This window comes from Carya illinoinensis, chromosome 11 (genome assembly GCF_018687715.1).
Source record: "Carya illinoinensis cultivar Pawnee chromosome 11, C.illinoinensisPawnee_v1, whole genome shotgun sequence".
Taxonomy (NCBI): Eukaryota; Viridiplantae; Streptophyta; class Magnoliopsida; order Fagales; family Juglandaceae; genus Carya; species Carya illinoinensis.
This window is the reverse complement of record NC_056762.1, coordinates 30234356-30243209: the sequence shown is the minus strand read 5'-3', so window position 1 is coordinate 30243209 and position 8854 is coordinate 30234356. Positions and strand designations below refer to the sequence as shown.

Genomic DNA, 8854 nt, shown 5'->3' with positions numbered 1-8854 from the left:
TGCCCCCTCTCTTCTATGAGCATGTATGGTTTTAAACTCATTGTTCTGATGCTATTTCAGAGCTAACTTTTGTCGATGTAAAATATTGCATAGTGAAAAGTCACATGTTGATCTTCTGAAAGTCTAATAAATAACAAAAGAACATATATGGATCAAACTTGAATACTGAAACATGAAAAGTAATTTTCATTGATTTTTAAATGTAGTTTCATCACAAAAAAAAAGAAAAAAAAATTGAATCAAACTTGTTCAATAAAGCATTGAAATACTCAGGAACAACAACGTTTGAAATTTACAATAGCTACATGTTTGTAAAGACAAAATGCACTAAAAATAATCATCTCCACCAAAAAATATGCCATCTTCACCAATGATACTTCACCAAAAAGGGAGGAGCAATCCATCTACCACCAAAATAATCCATGTCGGAATCTATCACCACCAATGTACTTGGGTTTGAGGAGCCTCATGCTGTGTATCTAGGTTCTAAGTTGGAATCCATTGTCCGTCGGCGTTCGAATTATCTACGAAGATCTAGCACATTTCAAATAAGGATAATACCTTCTATATGAAAGAAATCATATACAAGAGAAAAAATTTTTAAGCAAAAGTGTAGAAATGTTTGTAGTTATTAAGAAAAGTGTGTATAAATTTAATAACCAAGACCACAACCAGAATAACCTCTAAAATGACCATATAACATTCTTAACAAATGATCAAACAAATTCAAATTAGCATTAACTTCTCCTAATAATTCAATTCATCAAGTATTACTCAAAAAGTTGTGAGATCAACAACATCATCCAATTACAAATAAATGTATGAAAGCAAATTAGTTGTGACAAAAACTTGATGGTTTGGTTTCTCATGTTGAATTTCACTTGGACCCCAAAAATGGAACTATTAAAGATGATTGTGATTTATTTGAGCTTTTGGGTGTGATAATAAATAATTTATATACTTCAATTTTTGGGGGAGTTGGTTGTTGGTTAGTAATAAAAAATTTCAATAACTCTCCAAGAAAACATATCTACATAACAATAAAATATTTCTGAAGTAATACACATTACACAAGTTGACCTCCAGAGACAAGTGTCGAGATAATTAAATGAGAAGCATTCTCACGCCTACGAGGCAAAACTCACAAGGAATAAGGACACATCATTACACATGGTTATCTCTAATGACAAACAAGAGACTGTAAAGCAAATTAAAGACATAATTTCGAGTCATCATGAAGGAGGCAAAGAGGCACCTAAAATTAAGAACAATCAAGAAAATACCCCTAATTTCCATTGATGACTAAAAACAATGCTCAGATAAAGGTCACACATCTTCACAAACGCTGTAGCATACCTTCTAATCATCAAAATATGCTCAACTAATGGACTAATATAATGGCCAAATGAAGCTGTACATATTGAATAAGGAAGAATTAAATAAATCTAAAAAATCCTAACATTTGTAGATCGGACATAGACGGTACATGTCAAAAATCCCAACTAGGATTCAACAATAAAGCCCGACCTTCTCCAACAGACGACTAATTCGTATGTGACGATGCGACAACCTCCTAATCGGTTGAAGATACCCCCATCTTTTTGGGTTTAAAAGGATGAAGCACAAAACAGACTACCCCAAACAAAAAACCCAACTTTATGGAAATATAGTATACATTTCGATTTCCTCTTTTTATTTTTTAAATAAATCCACTGGACAAAAGTCTCAATAACTGTAGAACTACTCTTCGGCCTTGTTTGGTTAACTAAAATTAAAAATTTCATCTCATCTCATTTTAATTCATCATTACACATTTTTTAAATTCTCATACAAAATATAATAAACAATCTAACTTTTTCAAATTTCAATACAAAATTAATATTCAAAAATTATATTATAACAATATTTTATTAATTACTATTTAAAATATCTCATCTCATCTCATCTCATCTGTATAACCAAACGGGAAACAAGATTACCAATAAAAGAAATTCAAATAAAATTTTCTTGTGAAATGGCCATAAAATATAGAATTGCGTTGATCTTAATGCTCAGTAAAATAAGAAGGAGATCATATACGATCTTCTAATTTATTCCCATCAAAATAAGAAGGAGAGATTGATGTTGAATCCACAAAGCCACAATTTTACATTTCTTAATTTTCATTAAAAATAAAAATAAATAAATAAATTAAACCAAACACCTCTATCTTTTTATTTTTATTTTTCCAAATGTGGGTTTTTTCAATCAATTTAGAAGACAAAAATAAGAATAAAAAAGAGAGATGTGGCCATTCTTTCCGTCGTTTAGTTTCTAATTTAAAATATTTTTAAAAATAAAACACAGAGCATTCCAGTCCTACGGCAATGGTAAAACACCATTTATAAGACGGTGGAAAGGCAAAAGAATGTAGCCGTTCTTTTCTCCCCATTTTCAAATTTGAACGTGAAAGATTTTATTTGAAGGTTTTAAAAGATTTTGAATGGAGAGAGAGCCTTCCGGTGAAATTTCTCTTTATTCCTCCACCTGTGTCTTTGCCCTCGATTTCTCGATTTTGCTCAATCGATGTACTTCTGGTGCTAAACATTGCCTCTCGATAGTTTTCAATGGTAGCAGTGATTTCTAGTTTGAGCTAAGGTCGTGAGAATCTTTGAAATTAGATGAACTCCAGCACGAAGTCATTTTTTTGCTCGTATTAAAGATTGACGATATGCACGCCTTTTTCTCTCCTTCGTTTTGGCTACGCGGGGTTAAAGATTCGCAATAAGCTCGCCGCTTTCCCTTATCCCTTTTGGATTGGGCATATGCTTCTTGTTCTTTTGCTAGTTAGGTTTTTATTGTCTGGTTTTTCTCTTAGTTAAGAGTATTCAGCCCACACTCTTGTTTGTGAACGTATTCCGTTGAGTCTACACGATTTAAATGTTTCTTTGTGATCTCACAGGTCCTCAGCTATCCGGCACAGAGGAGACCTAAAAGATTTCTCATGACAAGGCAAACCCACTGCGATTGTTGGTCTCCAAGGCCTCTGCGGGTTATATGTAAGTGAAGGTGATAGGTGGAAATTTTTACCATTAACAATTTGCAATGTTTCTTTAGTTTTCTTTTTTATTTTCTTTTTTTCTCTCTCTATAAATAAATTCGTATCTGAAACAATGACTGCATTATTTTACTTTTTCTTTTCCCCCGATCTTTCTAGTGAAAATTGATTCATATATGTTTTATAATTCCCCACGGGGTAATTTTTATTTTGGGTTCTAATGCAAATCCACTTCTAATTCTTTCCTAGTTTGGCTCATCCTCTTGGCTAAGAATGTTCAGCCCAACCGCATCCTTCAATGAGAACAAATTCCGTTGAGTCCATACGATTTTGAAAGTTTTTTTGTGATCCTACCAGGTCATGCAGTGGGACGCACATCGAGATTATTGAACATCATGTGCATGATTTGGCCACTGTTGGTTATCCGGTTTAGAGTGTGAAACAATCATGTTTCGGTGGCTTCCATCATGCTTGTTACTGAAATTGCGTACAATGTTGTAAGTGAAAGTAATAGGAGGGTTATTTTGGCATCAATAATTTGCCATAGTTCCTTTCCTAAGCCAACCCCGCAACCTCTATATTCGTATGTGAAATGAAAGCAACCATTGTTTCAATTTTTTCTTTCCCCCCAATCAGTTTGGTGAAAATTGATTCATGCATGCTTGAGACTCCAATTGGTAATCATCTTTGCAACAGTCATTTTTGTCTCATTTGGCAAGTTATTTTCCATATGGTAGTAGTGATTTTATGGTGACTACATATTTCAATTACTTAAGACTTCCTTATTCGTTCAACTCAAGCTATTTTATCAGAATATTTGCTTTGTTCTAGATTAATAGAAAAGTTGATGTTGAAAATGTGGTAGTTAACCAATATATTGCCTGCAGAGTTCAGCAATCCTTAAGCTATGTTGTGCCACCTGTTTGCCTCGTATTGATGGGATTATCATTTTACATATAGGGCCGTTATGTACTAGAATGTTGTAAATGATGTCATTCCTGATTGTACTGCTATGACTTTTTATAGGAATTTTAAAAAAATCTTAAGAACCAATTATCAGAATTTGTTTCATGTTTGGTGATTCTCTGTCATGGAATATATCTAGCTAGTTCTTTTTTGTTTGTTTTTGAGGTAAAAGGGTTGTTTCTTTATTGCTTTTCTTGTTTAAACAAAAAAGTTTTCATGTTTCATTTACATGGAGATGACACTATTAAGGATTTTTTCAACCTATTTCTTGTTTGGGTTGATGCATGACGGATTGTTCTCTCTCTCTATCTCTTTATGTTTTTTTATTAGTTAAAAATTAAAATTTTCTTTTGTTTTTTAGAGAATCACCTTCAGAAACTGCAAATTGCAGTCTTGAGTGGAACCTAGATATAATCAAAGAATTGCATAATCAATGCTTCTATGTTTTTTTTTTTTTTTTTTTTTTGTTCATATTCATTTTGATTCAGCTACTTTTTTTTTTTTTTCCTTTTCATCTGACTCTTTTATTTTTAAGTTTTTTGTACATGTTTCACAGTCTAAGAGATCCTTGGTTGACGAAGCTGTACTAGATACTGAACGGAGATGAGTTAAGGTCCTAAGTTTAGGACTTCTAAACCAAGAAAGGAAATCCAGTCTTCCAATATTAAGGTAATTGTTTAAAAAACAAGACTATATATTTATAGAAGATTAAATAGATGGACCCTAGTTTTCACATAGGTGGTACTTAATTTTCTCCTGAATGATTAAGCTTTGTTGTTATTTTTGTCTCATTGAACACAACATGTTCTTATCTATTCAAGATAAGTTTTTTTGTTTATTGTCAAGATGAGGTGTTTGCTATTATACCTGCAGTACTTGGGAATTAAACTACCGAGAGCAAAAGCTTTTGAGTTTGAATACTATTTAAACTTATATTCCTCAGACTTTGCATGAACCAAAACTTGGAAATCTATAAACGTAACCAAAACTTATGGCAAACTACTGAGAGCAAGGCTTTGTTATGATGTGTGAGTGCGTTGTGACTTTGGCAATGAACCTTCCTACTGATATGTAGAGCTACTAGTTATATTATTCATCAGTTCATCTTTCTACCTTGAGTTATATAATCTTTTACGGTCATGTGAAGAAAGGAAATTTTTATTTTTATTTTTTTATAGGTAATAAGAGATTTTATTCCAAGTAAATAGGCATAACCCAAGTATACATGAAGTATACAAGTGAATACACCTAAATACAAGCTAAAACAAAAAAGAATAAAAATGAGACATTACAAATATCTTTATTTTTTTTTGCCTACTTCATATTTCTACTATATGGAGTAACTTGGATGATCCTGTTCAATTCTAAGATCCTGTTCAATTCTAAGATCCATGTTTCCTATGAATTTAGGGGTATCAGTTAAATGCTGAAACTTGGATGAATGTTTGAATGGACGACAAAGTTAATTATAGCTGTATGAAATCACTGTGAATGGTTTGGTATGCTGGAGAATCGAACTTTTATCACTATCAAAAGCTGAATGCTTTGTTTAAGCATTGTATTTAATCTTTTTACCAATTTGTTTACATGTGGATTTATCATGAACACATTGTTAGAGGCTTGTCCCTGCAGTACTAGGGAGTTAGATTACTAGGAGAGCAATGACTATAGGTTTGGATATTATTCCAACTCATGTTACTTAGAATTTGCATGAACCAATGCTTGAAAACTATAACTTTAACCAAGACTTATGTTAGATTACTGAGAATAAAGGCTTTGTTATGATGCTTGTGTGTGTGATTTTTTCAATGATCTTTTCTAGTGCTTTATAGAGTTACTAGTAATATTGTTCATCTGTTCATCTTACTTTAGTTCATTTTCTTTCAGTGATATTTCCTAAAGTTCAATTTAGAAGTACAAATTATATGTTATTGCCAAGCTAATATTCTTTAGGGGAAGATCATTTGAATTATTCCAAGCACACTTTAGTTGCCTCATTTTGTTATCATAATTGCCTAACGTCTTCCCTGATAACTATCACTAATGTCTCTTGGATCCGACTATGTTAATCCATTTCTTAAGGAACTTTGGATTGCTTGCAGCCACATTAAGATGCAACTAGGTGTTGTGTTTTGGAATATGTCTGTTGCCATCATTGTAAGGAAAATAAATATCAAAAAGAACTTTTTGTCATCATTGAGAGTGGAGAGTGTGGGCATGTAAGTATATTAATTCTTTTTTTAGGAGATAGAAGGTGGGTTTTAAAACCCTGTGCACGTGTGCCTTTGTGGGTGTCAGTGTTTTTTTTACAATGATATATGAGATTAACTCTATTTACATATATATTTTTCATGCAATATTAGGGATTTCTACATCCTTCTAGCACCTATTTGCCACACTTGATTTTGGACAGCAAAATGAAGGAACAGTGATTTTGGCAAAGCATTAGCTAAATATGGGGGTAATAGCATTTTAATTAATTTGTTCATGCTCTGCTATTTGATGGTTCCGTATGTGCTTTATATGACTAATCTTTTTGTGGTAAAAACTCAAGTATATATGCTGTTTATTAAAATCCACTTATATGTTATTGCTAAGCTTTATAATTTCTTTTCTTAAATGTAATCTTAGCGAGTTTACTGGACATAAAAACTCTCACACTCTCTCTGTCAAAATGATATTGAAACAATGAAAATTCCGATAAAATCTTCCTAGAGCCAAATTTATAATGATGCCTTTCTTAGCATACCAAAATAAAAGTATGGTTATCTTTAGATTAGGTCTCTACTAATTGAATACTGCTATTCATTTTCTCTCTGTTTGTTATGTGATATATGTCTTCTAATTGCATGTGAAGTTAGGGGAGACTTGAATGCACATTATATTCATTCTCAATATGAGATATTGCAAAATTACTTTGTTCATGTTTCTTCTATTGCATTTGTGCTGTTCTTGAAAAATGGCTTTTATTACTTTACCAGAATTTGCTTAACCTTTAGGATTAAAGTTGCTTCATTGTATATTACTTATATTATTAGCATTCTCTTTATTGTAGTCATTATTGGTGGTTTACTCTATTAACCACGAGTATACATTGACTGTGTTCTCTCTTCCTTTTTAGAATGGAAGCATGTGACAAAGTGCAAATACCTTCCCCTTTATATATCATAAGCATGGTACAAATTTATTTGACTTTTATTCTTACACAAAAAGTAGTGAGATGAAAAGGGCATAGGGGGCTTCTTCTATCCTCTTGCGAGTAAACTAAGGGATCATCTCTCCATTGTGTAGTAGGATTAGGTCTCATGTCACCCAAACTCACTTTGCCTATATCTCATCGTCTTGCCTCCTCCCCCCTCCACTACTTCTTGCAGCTCCTCTTCCTCCTCCACTTCCACCTCCTCCCCTCCCTACCTTCCCTTCCTCTTCCTAGTGCCTTCATCATCTCATTATCATTGTTATCATTATCACAATCTCATCGTCATTTGCATCACATCCTCATCTTCATAACCACCATGTTCCATACTCATCATCTTTTCATATCATTTATCATCTCATAATGTTTTCATATCATCATGATTTCATCACATCCTTATCTCCCAAACCATTGCGATTCATCTCATTCCATCATTTATCCATACTCATCATTTATCATCTCATCAACTTTTCATATCATTATCATCTCATAATCTTTTCATATATCATTATGATATCATCACATCCTCATCTTCATAACCATTACGATCCATCTCGTTCCATCATTTTCCATACTCATCATCATCTCATCACCTTTTCATATCATCATGATCTCATCACATCCTCATCTTCATAACCATCATGATCCATCTCGTTACATCATTATCCATAATCTATCATCTCATATCATTATTATCGAGACTATCCTCATTAGTTTCATCATTTTCATTATAATGCCCCTGTAAATGGAACTTTTTAGTAAAAAAATAAAAAAATAAAAATTGTAGTTTATAAGATTACAATGAAGCTGGATTAATGTAAAAATGATTTTTTCAATGTCTGACATATTTGAGCATTGTTTTTATTTGTTAGAGAAACCTTATTCATTTTTAATTCATTTTTTGTTTTTATATTGTTGTTGTTAGTAATATTTTTTTGTATTATATTATTTTTGTTAATTTATTCTTAATGTTTGCAAAAGATTTTGTGATGACAGGTTGTGAGATGAAGTTATCTCGAAGATGTTATAAAATTACAGGTTTGATATACTATTTATTGCTTTAATCTATTTTTAAAAAAAATTAAAATAAGTATTGTAAAATATTTGTATTGTTATTCACATTCTCTACTATTATAATTATTAGTGGTTTACCCTACTAAACTACAAGTATATATGGGCCATATTGTCTTTTACATTCTTATGCAGATGAGAGGCTAAATACTTGCCTTCTCACTTTTTGCAATGGAAGCACTTAAATTCTTGATGAGGTATGAAAACCTCCTACTGGTGGTTTACCAGGTGGGGGATTGGTGCCACCACCATTCGACCACCCTTTCTAACCCAATAATTTTTACAAAAAAAAAAGCCTAACAAATCATACAAAGTAAAGTTACAGATTTTATAAATGCGAACAAAAGCTGGAACAAAGTAATAGATCAAAGTAAACAAACTTCAAAGATCAGAATAATTTCACAAATCCAATAAAGTCAAAACAAACATACAAAATTACTAATCAAACTATGGCCAAAATTTACATGATTTTCTTGTATCTATTGAGCCCATGTAGTAGGGCATTCATTATACTGAACAGGGCTTTTGCCTATTCTTTTCATTAATATACTTTGATTTTACTTATCAAAAAAAAAAAATTACTA

The 8854-nt window shown here is 31.9% G+C and overlaps 1 long non-coding RNA gene across 4 annotated transcripts; it reads left to right on the top strand.

The window, feature by feature from the left end:
- The first annotated feature begins 2341 nt into the window (after positions 1-2341).
- LOC122280695 lies at positions 2342-7958 on the top strand. 4 transcript variants are annotated; one of them, XR_006230006.1, is made up of 4 exons: positions 2342-2825; positions 2942-3534; positions 4539-4672; positions 6367-7958. It is a non-coding gene; the product is annotated as an uncharacterized LOC122280695 (long non-coding RNA). The 4 variants fall into 4 exon arrangements; XR_006230005.1 differs by having other exon boundaries at positions 4539-7958; XR_006230004.1 differs by lacking the exons at positions 4539-4672; positions 6367-7958 and having other exon boundaries at positions 2942-3038; positions 3287-4517.
- Positions 7959-8854: the final 896 nt, after the last annotated feature.